Here is a 24,323-nt window from a genome sequence, read left to right on the forward strand (position 1 = left end):
TAAGCTATATGAATTAAAATTCTTTTATAGACAGTGACCACAGAAAGCTATGCATAATTCAAAGAGGTCCTGCTGGGAGATGCTTTACTCGCCTAAATATTTTTCTGCTGGCTTTCATTAACTGCCTTTAAAAATCAGTTTAGTGCTTGTTTAAGAGCCTTGGTGACTTTGAACACTGTGAATGCAGCAAGGGTATTGATGGGGAGATTGTCCTGGGGAAGGTTGAGAGGGAGCGAGCCAATTCAGGGCTATTACTGGATCTCGATATGAAAAGGTTAACAACAAAAAAATGTAATAAGTAGTGGCTTTAATGAGGCAAAACAGGAAGAGGAATATTGATAGTGAGCAAATGTTATGCCTCTTCAGATGATGGGTACTCATTTAATGGATTTTCCCTCACCACACTGCACAGAGCAGATCCTGTCTGTGGAGAGAAGCTCTCATTTCTTGATTATCCAAGATACTTTGTAGTACAAGAATTGTATTGTATACAGGAAAATAACACTATGCCTAAAGGATGCTCACATGAGAACTTCTTGCTACCCTTTTAGATGAAGTCAAGGCCAAGCAGGTATTGTGCTCGCCGGTACTGAGTGGGAGCTGCTTGCAGGCTCTCGTGATCCAACAAGCTGGCTAAGCTCACCCTGCTGCCCAGGGGCGTGTGTAGCACAACTTGCTCTGAGGGCACGAAGGATGTACAGCCCAGCATAGAACTGATTTGTGCCTGCTCAGGTTAACCACGGTCCACTTTCTTTTGAATACGCAGCATTCTCTTGGTCAGGCTCAACACGTAGCACATCTTGATTCTTGATTTTACCCTTCCCAAAGCTCTATTATGAGTTGCAGTTTACCTAGACCTAAGTATGCAGTTAGACCTAAGTATGTGCCTTAACAGAGCAGATGTGGCCACTCCAAGATCACCAACTCCTTGAATGCAGTGCCTTCAGCAATGCTTCCAGCACAGATCTGTGCCTGTTAAGATTTTCCTCTGTACCTTCCATTTAGAAAGAAGCTAGTACATATCAAATGTGTATGCATAATTTTTAAATGTCACCAGAGAGTTACATTAATTATAGTTGTAGCAGCAATTACAAACACACAAAAGGAAACAAGAAGATTCGTGAATCTTCTGGCTGTATCTCTGAACCTGATTAGTATAGCCTTCAACCATGTCAAAATGCTTCATTAATAAACCTCTGAATCATTTGTACTCCTCTGTGACTGATAATCATGACTCAGTATTAAAAACTACAGGAGTGAGCTGGGTTGGTGGTAAAGGCATGAAATTGCTTGCTGTCTCCAGGTTGTGCCATGGACTTGCACACACAGGCTGCCATCTGTGCCACTCAGTTCTTCACTGAAAGGCAATGTTCCTCAATACTGTGACATTTATGTTAGTTGTTGCTGTATGTATTTATTGGTGACGGACAAAACAGTGACACAACAGACAAAGCTGAAGCTGAAAGTCAAGGGCAAAAAGCCCCAAAGCCCGAAAGTAATTTATTGCTGTATCCACAGTCTCTTGTATGCCATTCTGTAAGGTGTGGTAGTTCTGCAAGTTATAGAACACAGTGATCAGATAAAATATTGTTCCAAACATTCTTATTGGATAACAGGGAGGTAATAGAGAGATGTTAGCTATTGTAACACAGACCTCTTTCAGTTTTTTGTTCTAAGTTATCTCACTTCCATGCAAATGTTACACAAGGTGAGAATACCAATTTACTGTGTTTCTACCCTCAATCTTACTGCATCAAGGACACACAAGGATGGCCCCCAAAGATACATCATTCATCATGTTTAGCTAACTCCTTTTTTTTGGTTCCCACGGTTAGTCATAGAATAGGTTGTGTGTTGCAATGATCTGTGAGCCCAACAGAGTCTTCTAGGTAGTTTGGAAGTGCTTGAGAAAGCAAAGAAAGTGTTCACAGCTGGACATCCTCAAATGAAGGACAACTTAACTTCCAAATGCTTCACAAGGTGGAAATAGCTAGGTTGTAGCACTTGGCAATGGGAGGGCATAGTTTTGAGGAAACAGCAATCAAGACTTCATAGGAGAAGGACAGATAAAGAAAAAGAGAAGAAACATTGAACAGAGCTAAGTTTAAATGAACAGAGGAAATACAGGGATAATTCTGGGAAAGGAAATGAAAAACAGTGTATTTGGAGAGAGGTTGATGAGAAAAGTGAATACAGAAATGTTGGTAGGAAATCAGAGAAGCCTTTAATGAATGGGAAAAAGAACTACATCAGACAGTTAATTAAAAGAGTGCTGGTCTCTTAAGATCCTAGGTAAAACTAGTATCCATATTTGCCATCATATTCAGATTGATTCTGATGACGAAGACATGTTTTTGCTGCTGCTTCTCTTGCAGGGACACATCAATAATGCATGCCTTAATTACCTTGTACTACAGAACCTATGTATTAGAGTGGTGCCGCTTTGGTGATGAATAGAGAGGTCTGTCAGTTTGTCATGTTGCAAAGCCCAGGTTGCCTGTGTAAAGTTAAAAGGACTGCTCTGTAAGAGAAGACTAAAAAAATATGTATTACAAAATACATCATACTGAACAGTAGCTAGGTCTCTAGCATCAACAGTGTGCTGAATTCTGGACTCCTAATTATGTCTCAGATATATTATCGGACATACCTGAAGTATAAAGAGTCCAAAGAATGACAACAAAAGAGAACAGAGATAAGGCTTGCATGACAAAAACATTACAAAATTGTTAGATTGAAAATCACAACAACAACAACAACAACAACAAAACTTTCAGGAAAAAAAAAAACACCAAAAATTAATATAGTTTAATGAATGTAGACACTGGAAATATGTTTATCTGGTATTTATAATATTTTCTTAAATCCATTACAGAAAGAAAAGCTGAAGCTGTCTTTACATCACCTATTTTCAAGTAGCTTAAAAATAAATCTGAACCAGTTCTGTTGCATATTGTCATATGTAGCACTTATTATGTGATCCCACTAACATATTTTCACAATACAAGGATGGTAAGATGCTCTCCTTGAGATGTCAGTCAAAATCTCGCTTACTCCAGCAGATCATAAAATCCAAGTATAACAAACTGGCTGGTGAAGGGCCTGGAACACAAACCTTATGAGAAGAGGCTGAGGGAGCTGGGGGTGTTTAGCCTGGAGAAGAAGAGGCTCAGGGCTGACCTCATTGCTGTCTACAACTACCTGAAGGGAGGTTGTAGCCAGGTGGGGGTTGGCCTCTTCTCCCAGGCAACCAGCAATAGAACAAGGGGACACAGTCTCAAGTTGTGCCGGGGTAGGTATAGGCTGGATGTTAGGAGGAAGTTCTTCCCAGAGAGTGATTTCCCATTGGAATGGGCTGCCCAGGGAGGTGGTGGAGTCACTGTCCCTGTAGGTCTTCAAGCAAAGCCTGGATGAGGCACTTGGTGCCATGGTCTAGTTGACTGGCTAGGGCTGGGTGCTAGGTTGGACTGGCTGATCTTGGAGGTCTCTTCCAACCTGGTTGATTCTATGATTCTATGATTCTTTATGTTTTGATTAGAGCTAGATGTGACATTGGTTCCCTATAGAAAAATTTGGACTGCCAGGTTTTTTATTACAAAATTTACTTGCTTAGAAGCAAAACTTGTGCAGGAATGTTGCCTTTTTAATTTCTTACAGTTGTAAAATCTAAGGCTGAAACGTGGTCAGCCCACAGATACTCTAACTGGAAAGTGGTAACTGATCACTGGTTGACATCTGCAATGACCCTACATGAGAAGAAGTAAGGTTGCTTATTGCCTTTTTTCTTCTTCCTTGCTTGATTTTAGACAAAGATACACATTTCCTCAGAGAGAAGCAAGAGCATCTTCTTCTGGAAATTGATCTGTAGGTATGGAAAATGTATTCAGACAGTTATACTGACACATCATCAACACATCATATGGACTTCACGGCTATGTTTATGACATCTTTATTATTAGCAGGGATGATTACAGAATTAACCAGGTTGGAAAAGACTTCTAGTATCATCAAGTCCAGCCTATCATCTAACCCTTCTAATTAACTAAACCATAGCACTAAGTGCCTGATGCAGCCTCATCTTAAACACCTCCAGGGATGGTGACTCCACCACCTCCCTGGGCAGCCCATTCCAATGCCAATCACTTTTGCTGTGAAGAACTTCTTCCTAACACCCAGCCTAAACCTCTTGTAGGAGAATTTCCAAGAGAATCTTCAGGTCATGGTGATATGCAGGCTGTGTTGTCCTTGAGGGTCTCTTGCAGACATGTAGGAGCGGCTGGTTTTGTGTAGTTGGGCATCTGATCTATGAGGTTCTCTCAACAATGTCATATCATGGAAGCCATCAGACCCACAGGATGTTCCCATGTTCTTTTGAGGTGTGACATTTTATCTTGAGGCCCATGCTCTCATGCACAGCACTCCTTTTGATAGGTCCAAAGCACAAGATGCAATTTTTCCATTTCTAGGTGCCAGTGATGCTTATCAGAGAGGTAATTTCTAGGAAGGACTCTTCTCCTTACCTGCTGTACATAAAAGTTTGATGCTTGACAAACCCACATCTCTACTGAATCCAAAGACTAAATCATGATGCCTGGAGAGCCCTGCTCTCCACAAGGGGAAAGTCAATATCACTGAATAAATACTACAACAAACACTCTAAGCAAGCCAAATATACCTGAGCCAATACAGACCCAGGGGCTGGGTTCAGTTGCTCACACAAAAATACATATTGCCACTTCTGGCACCCTGGGATGCCTGAAACTTCAATACAAGGGAGGCAGATGCGAAGTAGCAACTGAGAGGGATCCATACCCTTCTTAGGGTGTTAACTAGAGGCCAAGTGGGTACTCCAAGGCATCAGGAATAGTGCTAGAGGCATATGTGTGTACAACTGAATTAAGTTCCATGTGACAACGACACTATGTTGAGCACTGCCAAATGTATCAGAAATGCTGTTCATAGCAGTCTGGATGACACAGAATGGCCCCACTAGGGACAGACAGATCATGATACTTTCAGTCCCACTTCTACCATGCAGTAACCCCTTGGCAACCCTCATTATATACAGATCTCTGTCAGAGCCATAGACTCCTCTAATCCCACAGTCCAGCTTCCATACATGCCTTAAGCCATACAAAGTCCAAGTCACAGGAGGCAACCTAGCTGGCATTCTCTTAATGTGGAGAAGGATCCATGGGGGTTAGGTGCTTCATATGGTATCAGAGGGATGCCAAAACTGAATGGCACAGTGAAGCAGAGCATCTACTTCCTGACTACCAAAGGTTTTCCCTCTCACCTTCCAGGATGTTGTCAAAGTCTTCCCCAGATCCTTACTCACAACTGAGCGAAACCTTTCCAGGAGTTGTAGAGTTAAGCACAGTCCTGTCAGAGCTAGTAGTGGCACCTATTCAAGGAAACGTTTCTTGAACCTCACTGGGGTATTCATATGCCTCTGTGTCTGTAAGTAAATAGAGCCTGTGCCAAATTCCAGTTCCTGTTAGGCACAAGCTGTGTCTAGGAAACTTCCATGTACAAAGAGATGGCTGGAGAAAGAATTGCTTCTGACTGTTAGCTCTCAGGCTGCTTTTTAGGGCACAGTTTCCTGGCTCCAGCATCCTACAGTCTTCCCACTTTTGTTGCTCTATTTCTGAGAGATACTTCTAGGCTATCACCCAAAGCAAGTGTGGAAAAACTGCAGAAAACTGAAACAGATTTAGTAGTTAGGTCCTTTCCACCACTGAGATGACCCAAACCAGCAGGAGATGCAGAAGAAATCACAGGAAACATTGAAAATCTTAGGGTCAGTTTCCTGGCTGTAAGGCCAAGACCCATGACAGACGATCTTTGGAACTAGATGATCATTGAGGTCCCATTCACTCTAAACCATTCTATGATTCTGTGATCACAAACGAAGCCTGTTCATTCAGACAAAAAAACTTTTGTAGGTCAAAGAAAATTACTACCTAAAGGTGAAAGAATTAAGTAGAGATAAATGAATTAAGTAGAGAATAAGACTCCCTCCCTAATTTAAATGTTTGTTTTGAAAAGCCTGAAGTGTAAAAGCATCTGCATCTCTCCCCTCACTAAAGCCTTACGTGCTAAGAGCTTGCAATTCATGCTCTTTGTAGAGTGTCAGCTGATTCCAGACACTGTGCCTGATTACCTTGGAAATAGTTAAACAAAATAACAGACTTAAGGAGATAAATTACAAGAGGAGATTCAGTACATTCATTATATATATATATATACATATATATATATATATATATGTATAAAGGTAGCTGTGTTTTCCATATTTTGTATATATACTTCCTAGTACTTGCCATGAAGTTGAGTCATTGGTGGTGGAAGAGTGTCCTTCTCTGGAGACTTTCTAAGCCTTCCCAGATGCATTCCTGTGCAAAGTACCCTAGGTGATCCTGCCTTGACAGGGAAGTTGGACTCGATGTTCTCTGGAGGTCCCTTCCAACCTCTAAAGTTCTATGATTCTGTTCTGTGACAATAGCTGTAGATGTGGATGTCATAAACTCAGTGGAGCCGACAAAGAAAATCTCGACTTGAATCTATCGGTGTAAAGGAAACCTCAAATGCAGACGAGAACTTGAGGATCTGGCTTATATTGGTCTTGATAGTATCTGTGTCAGGGATCTGAATATCTGATGTTTAGTTTTACTTCAACTCATTCCTCAAATAAAATTATCTTGTAGTCATGTTTCTTCTTCTTTCATTCCAAAACTGTAAGGACCACTGGTCAGGCACCACAGGATCACAGGATATTAGGGGTTGGAAGGCACCCAAGCAGATCATCAAGTCCAACCCTCCTGCCAGAGCAGGATATAAATGACATAGATGAGTTTTTGTTCTATCTATCAGAATGCTGTACCATCTTACTTCAAACATCAACCCTCATCTTGCTGTTGGAAGTTCATTCATATTGGCTTTTGTTTTTCTGGAATTCCTCAGCCTCTCCTTTCCACAAATCTGAGCTCAGAGCACTTCCATCATTTATCTTCCTGAGAGATTGCACTGGAGTGATGTGAGGTGTTATCTATGAATAATTTTTCATTTTAAGTAATCCATCACACAAAGTCAGACAAGGCAGGCATTGTGAAATTGCTGTGGCAGAAATACAGTTCTGCAGTGGCAGAAGCTGAAAGCGTTGTCTAGCAAGTCACACTGCCCATTTGTTACCGTCTTTAACGTTAAATACAAACACTGCATTCACCTCTCTCTCCAGACTGCTGACAAAGAGAAAATGGGAACTTTTATGAATGGAAAGGAAAGCTCAGGTAACTGAAGTCTTCTGCTGACTCTTCCTGTCAATAGTATTCTAGACAGGATACAAAATAGGCAAGGCCTCAGCCTTTGGTCAGTCAGCCACGGCAGACTGAAGGACTTGGGGCTGTTCAGTCTGGAGAAGGTGACCTTATTGTGGCCTTTCAGGATCTGAAGGGGGCCTACAAAAAAGCTGGGGAGGGACTTTTCAGGATATCAGGGAGTGACAGGACTAGGGGGAATTGAGCAAAGCTGGAGGTGGGGAGGTTCAGGCTGAACATGAGGAGGAAGTTGTTGAGCATGAGAGTGGTGAGAGCCTGGAATGGGTTGCCCAGGGAGGTGGTTGAGGCCCCATGCCTGAAGGTATCACACACAGTATCACACAGTATCACACACACACACAGTATCACCAGGGTTGGAAGAGACCTCACAGATCATCAAGTCCAACCCTTTACCACAGAGCTCGAGGCTAGACCATGGCACCAAGTGCCACGTCCAACCTTGTCTTGAAGTGCCCCAGGGACGGCGTGTTTAAGTCCAGGCTGGATGAGGCTGTGAGCAGCCTGCTCTAGGGTAAAGTGTCCCTGCCCATGGCAGGGGGGTTGGAACTAGCTGATCCTTGTGGTCCCTTCCAACCCTGACTAATTCAGTGACTCTATGATTCTATGAGTAGATACTTGGGACTGCATTTGATTTCTATAGGAAAATAACTGATCAGCTCATGTTCTTTTATATGGACCAGAAATCCACTAAAGCTGACACACTCTGGAATGAATGGGTGATTTTTGTCCTGTCTGGCACTCTCCTAGGAACTCAAAGTACAGTTAGGAAAATTTTTCAGTTCACAGTCACATACCATATTCATTCACTGTTCAAGTGAGCAGGAGAAAACATGTATTTTATAAAGATTGTTTCATTCCCTGTAGTTCATGTGGTACTGAATCTCTTCTTGATATCTGCTTTGTCATTCAAGCCTAAGACAAATATTTTAATCAAAATATTACTCTCACTGCAATTTAAACGTAAACCCAAGGAGGGTTAAAAACCATCAGCTGTCATGAATGCTTCGATATTAAAAATAATCTTACTTGTAGAAATTATAGCTATGTGGAAAATACAATCTAAAGAAAGTGCTCCCTGCTCCTGAGAACATCTTGTCCAAGTGCCATGATTGCAAATATCCTTCACCTTTAAAAGGATAAACTGCTCTGCTCTCCATAGCAATTTGACCCGAGGATGCAATTGTTTTTAGCCACTCAGCAATGACCCAAGGCATTACTGTTGTGCTGGGAGGCTGAAGATAGAGAAATAAGCTTTGTATAGAAGGACTCATACTTCAAAATGTTCCTTAACACACTACAAGAAAAAACACTAAATAGAAGGAAGACCCACAAAGGCTTGCTGGTTATGTCTCCTTTCATAGTTAATAGAGAGAGGAAGATGGTCCTGCCAGGCCAGCTGAGAACAGGAACATGTATTCTGCATTGCTCCCACCTCTGCCACCTGAAGTTATAGGTGCATGTAAAAACCTCAAATAAGGAAGAAAAGGCAATAAGGAAATAAAATAGGAATATAGATGGAGTGTGAGGGCAGAAGACCATTCAAATGAGGAAAAGAACCAGTTACACATCAACTTAGCATGGATCTTCTCAACAGGAGAGAGCAGAGTTAATGATTTATCTTTCAGAAGATAAGGACCCAGGTGAGGATTAAAGAATTCATGTCAATTGTGGTTTAGAGCAGAAATGAATTAATCAAGTAATTGTAAGAAGGATATGTTCAGCAGGAGGGAATGGAGTAAGAGAAAGTTGCTGTAAACTTGGAAAAATCAAATAAGATTTGCTGGTGAAGACATAAAGAAAACAATGGACTTTGGAGGATGTTAGAAAAATAAAGTCAGCCATGAGAAGCACAAGACAGGTCACAGAACCGCACAACTGGAAATCACAGAATCATGGAATCATAAAATCATCCCGGTTGGAAGAGACCTCCAAGATCATCCACTCCAACCTAGCACCCACCCCTAGCCAGTCCATGGCACTAAGTGCCTCATCCAGGCTTTCCTTGAACACCTCCAGGGACGGTGCCTCCACCACCTCCCTGGGCAGCCCATTCCAATGCCAATCACTCTCTCTGTCAAGAACTTCCTCCTAACATCCAGCCTAGACCTCCCCCAGCACAACTTGAGACTGTGTCCCCTTGTTCTATTGCTGGTTGCCTGGGAGAAGAGACCAACCTCCACCTGGCTACAGCCTCCCTTCAGGGAGTTGTAGAGAGCAATGAGGTCACCCCTGAGCCTCCTCTGGTACAAGAGGTACAAGAGCTTGTCGTTACACAGCAAAGCTGGTTTGAAGCAATGCATATTAGATGTCTATTGCACCAGAGGTGATTACTGTGGAGGTGCAGTTTGGTCAAAATAAAATCTTTAATGTAGCCACTCATGTTTTCTATGTAATCATTCAATATTCGCTGCTGTTACAGCAAACTGTGAAGTAGCAGTGCATAATCACCCGCAGTTTCTTCTTTAAAATAACAATTTTCATATTACCTTCTTGCCAGCACAGTATTTTAGGCAATACTGCATAGCCTGGATCTCCATACTATGATCTGTATGATCTCAACTATAAAGTATACATTTTGTAATTCATTACTCGACTCTAAAATCTTGACCTCCATAGGGATACTGGCAGAGGAAATTGCATATGGTAACTCTGAAACAGTGATTTACCAGTGGCAGCTCTTTTAGATGCAGCCCAAAGGAAATATCTCAGATGAACACATCTTTAGAAAATCCTTCAGCCTATTCCATTTGTGCTCACATTAAAATCAGTGGGAAGTAGCTACACGACACATTAATTTTTAATCAAAAATATTTTTACAAAGATATATTTGTTTGGGAAGCTACAACAAAACAAATTACACAGCTCCTTCACTGTACAGCTTAAAAGAGAAAACTTAATAACACCATGCAGCACTAAATTGTGCTTACATAGTGATTTTCACAGAGTGTCTTAAGGAAAATTACACATAAAGATTACAAACCCACAAATTTAGTTCATTCAGTGAAAGCCAAGGAGCACAAAGAATATTTAGGTCTGGATTTATATTCAGAAATTGAATCAACAATGCAGACCTCAGTGGGCAATACACTGCAGATGTGAGAAATAGTACCCCAACAAAATCTCTAGCTTCCAGCAAATGTTAGCATACCATTTAAACAGCTAAAAAAACAGCACAGTTACTTCTTGTGGTAGGCCTGAGAGGCCCAAAATAGGCTTATACATGTCCTGCCTTGCCTAGGCATGTTTTTCTGCTCCATCAGAGAGGCAAGCACGGGAAAAGGACATAAAAGAACCTGTAGCCACTGAGCCTGGCATGCCCAGGGTCCTGTGGTAAACAAGATACAGACAATAAGCTTGTGCCTGCCTAGTGCAGGACCTGTGTGTCATGGAGGGTAGCAGAAGCCCTTAGCAGGCCTCCCTGTTGTGAAAGTTACAGTGTCTCACATTAATGCCAAGAGCCTCGCAAAACCAAAACAATCCTTCAGCCCCATGAGAAAGTCTCTCCCTGGTCGAGATAAAAGGTAAACAGTGGCCACTGTTTGGGCTAGGGGGAATGGCAGTTCTCATGCCTGCTCAACACCTCGTGTGGGCCAAGCTTGGGGTGGTCTTAGAAGTTGTTTTGGTAAAAATTCTCCAATTGTATGAATTGATTATAATTTTGTGCCAATCTGTAAGAATAACGTAAAATAGCCTGGACTGGAGGGTTACACCTCTTTGAACATTATAAAAATGGTGTGCCGGCCTGGAGCGGGGGCTTGCTGGCTTGAGCTTGCTGGTGCCTGCTCCCACCTGCTCGCTCGCCTGCCTGCCTGCCTGCCTCGCTCCTGCCCCGGTGACCTCTCGTTCCTGATCAGCCCTGCCCGACGAGGGGCCCGCAGAGGCCTGAAACCCGCTTGGGCCCGATCCTGACGAACAAAGGGACACCGCCCAAAAACTTCGAACCCTGCTGATTTGAACCGCTGAATCGTGAGTAACCCAAAGAAAGAACTCCTCACCTAAAGACTGAGTAACTTTAAAGACTCGAAAGAACTCTAAAGAAATCACAGACTCTCCTTTATCTGCTATTTTCTGAAATGTTATTCTACAACCTCAATCCTAAAAGAACTCACGTGGGGAATTTAGTTCAGGAGGGGGATCTCCGTGTTTCAGCAATAAATCATTTGAAATCCACAAGTGAGCCTTTGCGTGTTTCCCCCACAACCTCCCAAACTACCTTCTGTGACACTGTGCTTTTCCCAAATTTGGGTAAAAGTGAGCCTGTGGCTTTGCCTAATGTGGTAAGGTTTGGCTAACTGCCATCCTGGTTGGCTGTTCTGTGTTCAAAGGGCAATTAATCTTGGCCCACATTGATAAAAGGGGATGTGCAGGTTGACAACGTGCTTTTGCTCCCCTGTGCTCAGCTGTGCTGTGCTGTGCTCCGATGTCTGCTGCTCTTGCACGCTGCCTCATTGTTTGCTGGTAAACTCCACTGTCTGAGTCACCAGGAGCAGACCCTGGATGCCTGTAGGTGGTGGGCCTGTGTGGTCAGTGTGACATTGTGCTGAGACTACATCACACAACTTCCTGCCTCTACAGAGGCAGAGTCCTGCTTAGCAGTCCTGGACATGCAGAGTGTCCAGAAGAGCCAGGAGAACAAAGTCAGAGATTGTCTACCTCTTTCCCCAGAAAATATCCTGGGAAGAATTAAGTCTCGATATTTGACAAGACAGAGTCCCCTGAAAGCATGTGGACACTGTCTGGACTGTGGCTACCCCCACTCCCCACGAGTTGGGTAATAATAATCATCTGTGAGTAAATGCTTCAAAGCCTCTTTGTAATTCTCCACTGCCTGCTGCCATAAGCAGAAAGACCTCCTTGAGTCCATCTACTGGGCAAGTGGGATTTGACCACAGGAATCTTCTCTTCCAGTTCAATTAATGTTTGTATATTTTTCTGGTTATTACTAGACCTAGATATTATCCATAGAATGTTTCCATGGCCATGTAAGAACTGAAATATCATTAAAATGAGTGGTCAGGGGTGGCAAGAGTCCTGAATAGCAAAATTAATGAACCAGATTAATTTTGGAAAATACCATCTCTCATTAATTGATTTCCCCTCCGCAACATCATTGCCATAGTGGCATTTTGCCACATGTATGAACAACTGGCAGTGGGTTATATGTCAGGTTAAAATAGAAGAGAAGATTAAAAGTAATGTATCTATGTTCATAACATGCCTACTCGTTAACAAACAAAAGGATGAGTAAGAAGATACTAAACGGTGGTAATTTGTTTTCATTAACATCTGTGTTGAGATACTCAGACTAGAAACTGAATAACAACAGAAATCCATAACTGAGTAAAATTTCTGGATCTGTTGGTGTTTATATATCATATAATTTTACAAGGCTGAATTTTAGCGTCAGCAAGCTTCTGAGACAGTGACTTCTCAAATGGATTCATATAATATTCCATGTGTGCTAGTTTGAAGCAGGGTAGGATGTTTTGGTGAGAAGAACTAGATCATAGGCTGTGAAAGGAAAACAATGCTGATGTCTACTTCCCTCAGAGTCTTGCTGAAGAAGAAAGGAAAACATTAGATAACACTTGCCATTTTGTCTCACTCTCTGTCTGGGCTTTGAGCTGCATCTCCCTAACCTCACCTTCCACCCACCGTTGCTTCATAACCTCTTGGCTGAACCTCCATTCTTCTTTAGGACTGAGGTAAGGTTGAGAGGGGCAGGGGGAAGGTGCAGGGGTGGTTGAGAGCCCCTCCTGGGGACTCAGGTTTCTGGGAGGGGAGTTGTGTTTCTGTATTACCTTTTACCTTGTGTATTTCTGTCTATAACTGTATATACTGTAAATATCTGCTTGTATATTGTGCTAGCTGTAAATAAATAGCTTCATTTATATTCCCAGAGCCGACTGAGACTAGTCTGGGTGATTTCTAGAGTGTGGGGGGGTGGGGAACACCCAAACCATCACACCATGGTTTTATAACTAACTTGTATACTGTTATATAAATTTGACGTTATCTCTAACTCGTAATTGTGCAGTCTGCCCTGAGCAAAGCAGTTGTCACCCAGAGAATATTTAATGCTAGTAGTAATTTAAGTAAAATACTAGATCTTTTAAGCCTTTGGCCACATTTTGTAACACGTGCCTCAGGAGCCACATGTGGTATGACAAACACCTACAAAAATACTGCAAACACATTGTGGCTACAACAAAATACTCTCCCTTTCTTCTCTGCTCACAGTGGACAAGCTTTTCTACATTATCACTTTCTTCACTACTTTCTTCACTAGGTTCAGAGACATGAACAGATTGCAGCAGGGTAAAATATTAGTGCCCATCCTGTGAGAAGCAGGAGCTATCAGTGGAAGTGTTCCTAAAATGTGACAAATGTATGAGAAGCAACTTGCTGCCACCTTTCTTCACAGTGGGCTAAGTTAAATCATAGTGCCTCACACTAGTTGTGAGCTGGGGCATATTTTTGACAGTGTCCAGGGCTCAGCCATCAGGCAGTTAGAATCATAGAATCAACCAGGTTGGAAGAGACCTCCAAGATCATCCACTCCAACCTAGCACCCAGCCCTATCCAATCAACTAGACCATGGCACTAAGTGCCTCATCCAGTCTTTTCTTGAAGACCCCCAGGGACGGTGCCTCCACCACCTCCCTGGGCAGCCCATTCCAATGCCAATCACTCTCTCTGTGAACAACTTCTTCCTCACATCCAGCCTATACCTACCCTGGCACAACTTGAGACTGTGTCCCCTTGTTCTATTGCTGGTTACCTGGGAGAAGAGGCCAGAGTTATGGTGGTTGTGTGAGTCTGAGCTTAGAGACTAACAATTCAGTGTTTGCTTCTGCTCTGAGCTGTCTGCATTGGCTTCCCAAGTTGTGTCACAAAGCAGTCTGAACTTCAGTCATTGTATCTCCTGCCTTCTCTTGCATAGTAAGAGAAATCACCAATATTAAAGTTGAGGAAACTGATCACTAACCTAGTCTGTCACTCTTCAGTTGACAAGAGGTGCATTTAGGGAAAAGCCTAACTCAATCCACAAAATTATGGAAACAGCTACATAAGGAAAGGTCATAAGGAAAGATCATAACATTTTGAGGCTGGCTGAGACTGGAAAGCTAAAGGGACAGGAGTTATGTATTATTTTATAATTCATTTGGTGGGCAATGCTTCTGCTTCTTTAATATCTGGTAAGTGATGTGGTGTGATCGAATAAAGGTAGGATAGTCTAGTTGACTGGATAGAGCTGGGTGCTAGGTTGGACTGGATCTTGGAGGTCTCTTCCAGCCTGGTTGATTCTGTGATTCTATTGAATAATTTTATAACTTTAACCTTGCACCTCTCCTGCACAGAGAAGTTTATTTTTAAAACAAAGTATGGTGCCTAATAGTCTAAATTTGTCATCAAATATGAAAATTATGAGAAGTATGTGATTTGATGTGCCTCAGTGAGAATATATGTTGTGTGTTATTGTGATGGTTTGGGTGTTCCCTGACTCCCCACTCTTTAGAGATCACCCAGACTAGTCTCAGCCAGCTCTGGAAATATGAATGAAGCTTATATTTACAGCTCAGCACAATATACAAGCAGATATTTACAGTATATGCAGTTATATACAGAAATACACAAGGTAGAAAAAAGTAATACAGAAACACAACAGCCCTCCCAGAAACCTGAGTCCCCAGGAGGGGCTCTCAGCTGCCCTTCCACCTTCTCCCACCCCTCTCAACCTTACCGCAGCCCCAAGGAAGAATGGAGGTTTGGCCAGAGGGTCAGGAAGCAAAGTGGATTAATCAGAGAGGTGGCAGAGAGGCTAGAGAAAGAAATGCAGCTCGGAGCTCCCCAGCAGAAGATGCAGACTCCCTTTTCTATGCTTACATTCTTGTTCTTATACCTCTCAACAAGCCTATGAGTGAATTAGCCACCAGCACTGTTTTTCTTCCATAGCCTGTGATCTAATCCTTCTCACCAAAACATTCTAGCTAGCTTCAAAGTAGCACACACAGTATTATATTAAGTCAAAAACCAAAATAGTGCTGTTTTGGGACATACAGCTTGTTTCAGATCAAACCAGTCTACTGTGGTGTGTGCAACGTGTGGTAATGCACAGGTAATGTGTGCTCCCTTAGGAAATACAGGATATAAATTCCATTTCCCCAGAGCTGACACTTCAGCAGATGATACAACATATGTTAATTAATCAGCAGTGATTTCTGTGGGGTTTTTAAATGAAAGAACACTGGCTATCATGGCTATGCCCACATGTTGCATAAGCATGAATGAATAAAAACCCCAATGTCAACAGAATCAGCTACAGAGATTTTTGGTTAAATGTTTCTCTATTTGAAATGTGAATACTGGGGTTTTTTTGGGGGTGAAATTAGAAAAAAGAATTGCAGCTTTCCCTATGGACTTATAATAAAACTCTAACAATTCACCTACAGCTACATATACAAATGTAATATTAAGAGATATTGCTGACTAATAACAGTCAATTTATTGCACAGTGAAAGAAAGTAATTCTTTCACCATGGAAATGCATTTATAGAATAGAAAAGTGATCATGAAAGGAAGAACAGATAGACCTTTTAAGCATAGCACTGACAGATCAGGAGAAACCAAAAAGTGTAAGACACTTGTTTCTTGTGCAGTATCTTTATTGATTTACTTGTGGATGTATAAAGCACAGCAGTGACACTTCAGGAATCTGATTTGTTCTCTCATTGAAGGGTGAAAGGCCTGGAGCACAAACCCTATGAAGAGAGGCTTAGGGAGCTGGGGGTTGTTTAGCTTAGAGAAGAGGAGGCTCAGGGGTGACCTCATTGCTCTCTACAACTACCTGAAGGGAGGTTGTAGCCAGGTGGGAGTTGGTCTCTTCTCCCAGGCAACCAGCAATAGAACAAGGGGACACAGTCTCAAGTTGTGCCAGGGGAGGTATAGGCTGGATGTGAGGAAGAAGTTGTTCACAGAGAGAGTGATTTGCATTGGAATGGGCTGCCCAGGGAGGTGGTGGAGTTGCCATCCCTGGAGGTGTTCAAGAAAAGACTGGATGAGGCACTTAGTGCCATGGTCTAGTTGACTGGATAGGGCTGGGTGGTAGGTTGGAGTGGATGATCTTGGAGGTCTCTCCCAACCTGGTTGATTCTATGATTCTAAGAGTGCTGGGAGATGGAATGCCTGGGTTTTTTTGGGAAATTTCTTCATCTTTCAAAGTCCTGATCCCATCCATTTTCTCAGTAGTCTTTGGAAAGTGCTGAGTAACACTGACAAAAATACTGTTCTTTAAAAAAAAATCCTTATGTCTGATACTTACATGGTTGGTTCACCATTAACCAGGGCTTAAGAAAAAAAACAAATGACTTTCTGCTGCATCACTTTTCTTCCAGTCTTCCTCTTTCCCCTCACACATTTAACAAATGTTACACTAGCAAGATTTTTATAAGTTCATTAACACTTGGGTTAATTGTGTCTTCATTATAAATAGCAAGAGAAGCTACTGGAAAAGTCTGGCCAACAGTACCACAGCATAACTGCAGTTATGATATTAAAGCACATAGGTTACATGAGCTTCAACATTTTATTAAATGTTATCAACATTATTAAGGCGAAAACTGCAACTCAAGTCAGTATCTTCTACATTCCTCTCCATATTAAGGATTATATCAGATCTTTATTAACTCACAGCAGTGTTACAAGCCTCCAATAGTTTGTAAAATGCTTTGAAAGCCTCAGAAGTTTAACATTAGATTAATTATAACAGTCCTTATTGCAATAATTATTAACTGTTTACAGTTGTAATCAGGGTGTTGAATGCCCTGCTTATTACAAGGAGGCTCAAAAAAGTTCAATTTGTTGCATAATCAGCTATCTGCTCTTCAGAACACAAGCTAAATATAGTAGAAGATGTCAGTTGCTAAATATGTCAAACTTGACGAAACAGCTCCTTTTCAACCTCAATTCTTCCAAACGAGTGCTATCAAATTTTAGCTTTATTTAACTATCAGTATGGAAATAAACAGGCTTGAGGCTGTGTGGTTTAGATGAAAACCCTATGAGTAAGAAGCAAGGATGACTGGAGGAATGCTGCCTTCCTTGCCTTTACAGAGAAATAACTGCCAGTGCTGCTGCTTCTCCTTCCAGCTTTGCCAAGCATTATGTTTGGGTGAGGTCTTCAGCACTTGTATCTATCTTAGGTTTTTATTTTATGATAAGATAAATCAGCGAACATTGCTGTGGACAGTAGTAATGCTGGGAACACTAGGGACAGCAGAGTGACTGACAGAACTTTAGGTCAGAGTCATTCTCCATAAGCTTTGAGAAGCTTTGGTGAAGAGTCACAGTGACAGTCTGGAACTATTTACAGCAGCAAGAGATACAAAATAGGATGAGAGAAAGACAAGCTGTGACTTCTTGCTGAAAATGAGATAGTTTAGCATTTCCAAAATCAAAGGTGGGAGAAGCAGGAAGAGAATGCTCCATCTGGCTTGAAGCAATTGGAAGGTCTGACAGGAAAAGGCTTTCTGTTATTTACCAGACTTACTTCTTGAAGAATGCAAGTGGAGGGTTTCTTCAGGAGGGACAAAAATGAACAGCTTTATAAGAATGCCTCTGTTGCATGCTGAGATGAGGAGAGCTGATAGTCTCTCTAAGTCCTGAGCTATTTTGTGGTAGAGCTGTTTTCTATGAAGTGATAAAACTAAAAAAAAATGGACTGAATTATAGGGAAATTGCAACTTTAACTTTTACTGAGTCCAAATAAAAATTGTCCATGTTGTGATTAAGGAAGGTTTACATATGCTTTGTCCTTTAGACTGTTAAGTCCTCAGACAATGACACATTTTTAAGACTTGGTTAATCATTAGAGCTGGCAGATATGAGCAGTCTATTAACCTTCTGTTTGTCTGATTGCATGTTCGAATCTACTTTGTGTTCAGTTTCAGACCAGTATTCTCATTGCTCCTACAGAATGACATTAAAATATCAGAAAAATAGAATCATAGAATCAACCAGGTTGGAAGAGACCTCCAAGATCATCCAGGCCAACCTATAACTCAGCCCTGCCCAATCAACTAGACCATGGAACTAAGTGTCTCATCCAGGCTTTTCTTGAACAGCTCCAGGGACAGCAACTCCACCACCTCCTTGGGCAGCCCATTCCAATGGCAAATCACTCTCTTTGTGAACAACTTCCTCCTAACATCCAGCCTATCCCTCTCCTAGCACACCATGTCCCCTTGTTCTGTTGCTGATTGCATGTGAGAAGAGACCAATCCCCACCTGGCTACAGCCTCCTTTCAGGTAGTTGTAGACAGCAATGAGGTCATCCCTGAGCCTCCTCTTCTCCAGACTAAGCAGCCCCAGCTCCCTCAGCCTCTTCTCATAGAGCTGTGTTCCAAGCCTCTCACCAGCTTCATTGCCCTTCTCTGGACATGTTCCAGTATCTCAACATCTGAAAAAGAAGGGGGCAACTTTGGAACTGCTCAGATTTCTTGGACCTTCATCTGATAGTGAGGAGGGTAATAATTAATAAATCCAATTGGGATGGGATTAATTTTATCTGACTTCAGACATTTTAAAGTGCGGAAGTGTCAGTCAGCTACTGGCAAAGTATCTCATATTGCACTTATTCAACTATTTAGTTCAAGACATCTATGTTATCTGCATGTCCCAAGAGGCCAAAATCAAGGAGTAAAGTATTTGTAGACCTTAAGGCAAGTCACAGTATAAAGATCTGTTACTTGATGTAAAGCTGCAAAGAAAGCAAACCAGTGAAAAAAAGTAGGTATGATTAACTGCAGTAAGGGTGATGTAATGGGCAATTATCAGGCTCAAATAAGGAAAACTATTAGGAAGGATGCAGTGCTCATGCTAATCTTAAGGGTTTTATATAGTGATATCTCCAGTAGAAGATGACTACAAGAAATCGTAGGCATTGCTGACATCCCTCCTACAGTTCAATTTGCCTGACACATTCCATTAGAAGCTTCTGTTTTCAGTTATTTAAAATATTGTCAAAGATCAACCAAAGTCCTGGTCTAATTTTTTCCCAGGCTAGGAATTTGTTGCTTCTTAGAATATTTTAGTCAAAATGAGACCTAGGACAAGCTCTTTGTCTTTCTGCTATTACAACTATTTTTGTGAAGAACATTAACACTCCCACGCTATTGAAAAAGAACTCCAAGCTTATTGGTAGGGTGGATGTGTTCTCTCCCATAAAGGTCTGCACAAATTCAAATCATTTAGAAAATCACCAAACATGCTAAGTTTGTCAGTAAAGGCAACAGAGTTCAATCATCACAGGAGCTGAAGATGTTCTCTGTGTTAAGCACTGGTTTAATAGACCTGTAGGGCTCTTCGTGCCACTCAGAATGAATATAGTGGCTTTACTCTAGAAATGGTTAGGTGTTGGACTGAGATTGCAAAACAAGCACTGTAATGTTATTACAAAAAGTAGTTCCTGGCTAGCACTCCAAACTCTTTCCAATAGCCTCACACATAAAGTCTTGCAAAGCTGGCACTGACACCAGTGTGTCATGGGCTGTGAAACACGAACAGCTTGGAAATACCAAGATCTGGTTGTCTTAGGCTGAACACCAAAAGTTAGTGGGCACTTAGACTACTTTTCTCCTTGGTACCTATGCCTAAACAATAAAGATAATCTTCCAGCTCCTGGATACAGGTCTCTGTCTCATTCACACCCGGACTGCACATTAAGAGGTCTGTCTGCTTTCCATAGAATCACCTTCAGATCATTGAGTCCAATCATAACCCAGCCTCTCCATGTACACTACTGTTAGACAATGCCCCTAAGATCCTCATCCAAATTTTTTTTAAACAATTCCAGGGATGGCAACTTCACCACTTTCCTGTTCCAGTGCCCAATGACCCTATTGATGAATAATTTTTTCTTCATATCCTATTTGAACCTCCGCCCTGGAGTAATTTGAGGCTATTTCCTCTATTTCCTCCTACCAATTGTTACCTGGGAGAGCAGGCTGGTCTCCACCTCAATACAACTTCCTTTCAGGTAGTTGTAGAGAGAGATGAGCCTCCTCTTCTCCTGACTGAACATCTCCCAGCTCCCTCAGCTGCTCCTCTTATGACTTGTGTTCAAGCCTCCCCTGCACCAGTTTCATTGTTCTGAATGTTTCTTCCACTCCCTGCCCATAGGCTAGTTTCTACTGGAAGAAAAGGCAGGGCAGAAATTATGGGATACCACAGTAGCTTCCTTGATTTAGATGACTGGGAATAAGGGTCATGAGCTTCTCATCTGCATAATAGTCCTACACGCACAAACAGGCTCTTCAACCCCTTCCACCTCCTCACCTCCCTTTGATTTGGCTGTCCATGATCAAGCAAGTTTTAGTATGGCTCAGCTCTGTCACCTGGGAAGGAGCTGGGTCATGAAGAGTGTCCCACTCATCCCTTAACTTTATATCTGCTTTAAAACCCAGGCTTAAGCTACGCATTAAACCTGGGCCACGTAACAGAAAAGGCAGCATTCAGTCCTATACCACATTAAGCCTGGCCTTCCTGTGCTAACCTGGATTCCCAGCTTGGCCTTGGCCCTGCTGTGAACTGCCCTGGTCACCTAGCCTTTTGTCTGGTCCAGGTGACCATTTCTGGACCAGCTCTGCTCCTCTTGCTTGGCTGCTGTGGTTCTGTACTGGGTGGCTAAGGGTCTGCCCTACTATCACCTTCTCCTCCTGTCTTTTGTGCTTGTATGGGCAGTACCTACCCTGCTTGTTCCCTGACACAAATCATGCTCAAATGTAAATAACAGCACATAATGAAGTTTTCATTGGAGGGACAGTTCTCACACCGAAATAAGGCTGTGCCACTCTGCAACAAATTCTGGCACCTGCATATTCCTGAGCTGTGAGCTGCACTTGAGAGTGACTGAACTTTGGCTGCCTGATAACCTCCACACAATGTGAAAAAAGAGACACTTAGAAATTTTATGGAGCTACTTACATGCTTATCTCTCTCAAAAGGCTTCACTCTCCAAGTCAGGCAGTAGAAGAAGTCAATCCAAGCCTGCCACTGACACTATTCTTGTAGAAAAGTGTGTGCTAATGCATCTGGAAGCAAAAATAAAGTAATGTCACACTCCAGTGTGTGCTAGCTAAAAAGCAATCCAAACAGAGAAAGGAGCTGTTGGCAGTTTTCCTTTTACTTGATATTTTCCTGTTTATTTTTCTAAAGCAGTGGTCTACAAGTAGAAAATGAGAGTAATCTCTCATTCTCTCTCCTCCAAGGCAAAGAATAATCCTGAACATGCCTCAAGACCTGACACTTTGAAGAAAAGTCAACACACATTTTACTGAGCACAAATTTATCAGTGTAGCTCAGTGTCCTCCCCTACTGCTCTGTCTCTTTCCTCCTGTTAGCCGACAACTGTTTACTTTGAACTGTGATAATCCACACTCAAAGCCAACATAGAGCTGGATTTTACTCGCCCATGTCTGCTGTTTCTTCCTTTCTCTCTTACTGGGCTGCTAACATTTCCTTCTCTGTTTATTAAACATGTTCTAATTAGAGACCAAAGTGCATTTGGCCCCTTCAGACCCACAGAAAAAGGCTCTCTCTCACCCACACACTCACTCTCTGATATAAGCAGAGCATACAGCATGTCTCTTTATTGATTCCCAGATATATACCAGCCTGGATGTAATTATAGAAGTGAGGGCCCAGGTGCTGCTGATTTTCCTCATTGCAGCTGCATTTGGTTGGAGGCCAGCAGGTGTGATTTGTCACCAGCATCTCCGTGAGGGCCAGATGTGCCTCCATCACAGCTGCTCAAGCTCCTGGGGAGCAAAAGGAAGAAAATAAGACATAAATTCAATATAGATCATAAATTGATCTGAGCATAAATAGATAATCAATAGTTAAATAATTAAAGATACAACAATGAAAATATTTTACCTGCAGCTATGCAGTAGCATTCTCTAAAACATCTCATTTAAGAGAAGATTTTTTTTTTTTTTCATTTTCTCAGGTCCCTTTCACACTCAAGTTACTCATCCCTCTTAAATCATAGAATCATAGAATCAACCAGGTTGGAGGAGACCTCCAAGATCATCCAGTCCAACCTATCCCCCAGCCCTAGCCAGTCAACTAGACCATGGCACTAAGTGCCTCAGCCAGTCTTTTCTTGAACACCTCCAGGGACAGCAGCTCCACCACCTTCCTGGGCAGCCCATTCCAATGCCAATCACTCTCTCTGGCAAGAACTTCCTCCTAACATCCAGTCTATACTTCCCCTGGCACAACTTGAGACTGTGTCCCCTTGTTCTGTTGCTGGTTGTCTGGGAGAAGAGGCCACCCCCTACCTGGCTACAATGTCCCTTCAGATAGTTGTAGATAGCAATGTCTGCATAGGTCCCTTGCATGACAGAACTCCGCTCTGCTTGAGCAGTAAAATAAACCATTTAAATGATTATGCATTCACAACTCTATGAAAAAGTAAAATCATCTGAAAAGCAGCAATTTACACTAGTGCATTTGTAATTTGTGTTTTACATCACTACTGGAAGTGAACACGGTGAGGATGAAACAGTGACTCCTATCCTGAAAAAAAAACAAACCCATCATTGCTATTCTTCATTCAGAATCTTAATGAGGGATAGAAAGGGAACAGCCTCAATTGAGCAAAACATTTTCCATCACATGCTGCTTCACCAAACAGGCTTTTGACACAGTCATATTTTGTGTTCCACAAAATAGCACTTCAGCGTGCTTCAGCTTTTTAACTCCTTTGAATTTAATTAGGCTATTCATCAGCTTAGTAAATGTAAAGAACCTTTTAAAAAAAGGGAACAGTGATTGATTTTTAAAGTGCTATAATCACTCCATCTAGCTGATAAAAAAATATTTTCCAGTTACATATTTGAAAGGATATTAATATTCTTTTAAAAATGAAACATTCTCTGTCCTTATGTTAATATATAGCCATATATAGCTGCCATAGTGTCACTGGGTAAAGTCCTTAACTCAGCAAAGATCCTGTATAAAGGTGCTACTAACATTTATACTTTATGTGAATCTTGTTGGCATATGAGGAAATCTTGGGAGCCACAGAATCAAAGAAACATTCAGATTTGAAAAGACCCTCAGGGTCATCAAGTCCAACTGATAACCCTACCCTATGAATTTGAAAGTCAAAGAAAGCTTGTTCTGAACACTCTGGATTCATGTCTGAATGGACATTCATGTCTGAAGGAGTGGGGTTGTTTAGCCTGAAGGAGACTCAAGGGGGACCTTAACACACTCTACAACTACCTGCAGGGAGCTTGTGGCAAAATGGGAGTTCGGCTTTTCTCTCAGGCAACTAAAACTGCCCCAGGGGAGGTTTTGGTTGGATGTTAGGAAACACTTCCTCACAGAATGGGTAATTAGACAATGGAATGGACTTCCCAGGGAAGCAGTCAACACAAGACAGGTGTCTTGTGTCTCTAGTGGGCCAGCTCCACAGCAGTAGGCAATTAAACCTCCCTGTAGTGTAAAAGCTGGTTGCACTTTTTAGTGTTGTGTTCAGGGTACTGTTATCCTTTCTCTAGCCATACATAAAATAAGGGAATACTACAGGAAGATCCTGAGCAGCTTGCTTAAGCCAAGAGCTCTTTGATTTATATTTGTTGGCCTGTTTGCCTTCTATAATCAGAGAATGTCTTTCTCTGATTTTTTCCCCCTTATGCTTTTGTTCTTGTTTATTTGCAGAATGTCTTCAAGTTCACAAAGAAATCCACCGTTCCTGGAGGTGGTTAAGGCAAGATTGGATGTGGCACTTGGTGACATGGTCTAGTTGACATGGTGATGTTAGGTCATCAGTTGGACTTGATGTTCTCAAAGGTTTGTTCCAGACTCGGTAACTCTCTGATTCTGTGACTCATATGTAAACCAAGCTGTACATCCATACCAGCTCTGGTAGTGTGAACTACCATTTTTTGCAACCAAATAACAGTACTGAGAAGAATC

The 24,323-nt window shown here is 42.0% G+C and overlaps 1 long non-coding RNA gene across 1 annotated transcript; it reads right to left on the reverse strand.

The window, feature by feature from the left end:
- Window positions 1–1,465: 1,465 nt before the first annotated feature.
- Window positions 1,466–21,420, reverse strand: LOC135175714 (uncharacterized). The gene is made up of 2 exons (XR_010302451.1): window positions 21,321–21,420; window positions 1,466–2,497 (listed from the first exon to the last, which is right to left on the reverse strand). It is a non-coding gene; the product is annotated as an uncharacterized LOC135175714 (long non-coding RNA).
- Between the last annotated feature and the right edge of the window lie 2,903 nt (window positions 21,421–24,323).

This window comes from Pogoniulus pusillus, chromosome 5, assembly GCF_015220805.1.
Source record: "Pogoniulus pusillus isolate bPogPus1 chromosome 5, bPogPus1.pri, whole genome shotgun sequence".
In the NCBI taxonomy this organism is placed as follows: domain Eukaryota; kingdom Metazoa; phylum Chordata; class Aves; order Piciformes; family Lybiidae; genus Pogoniulus; species Pogoniulus pusillus.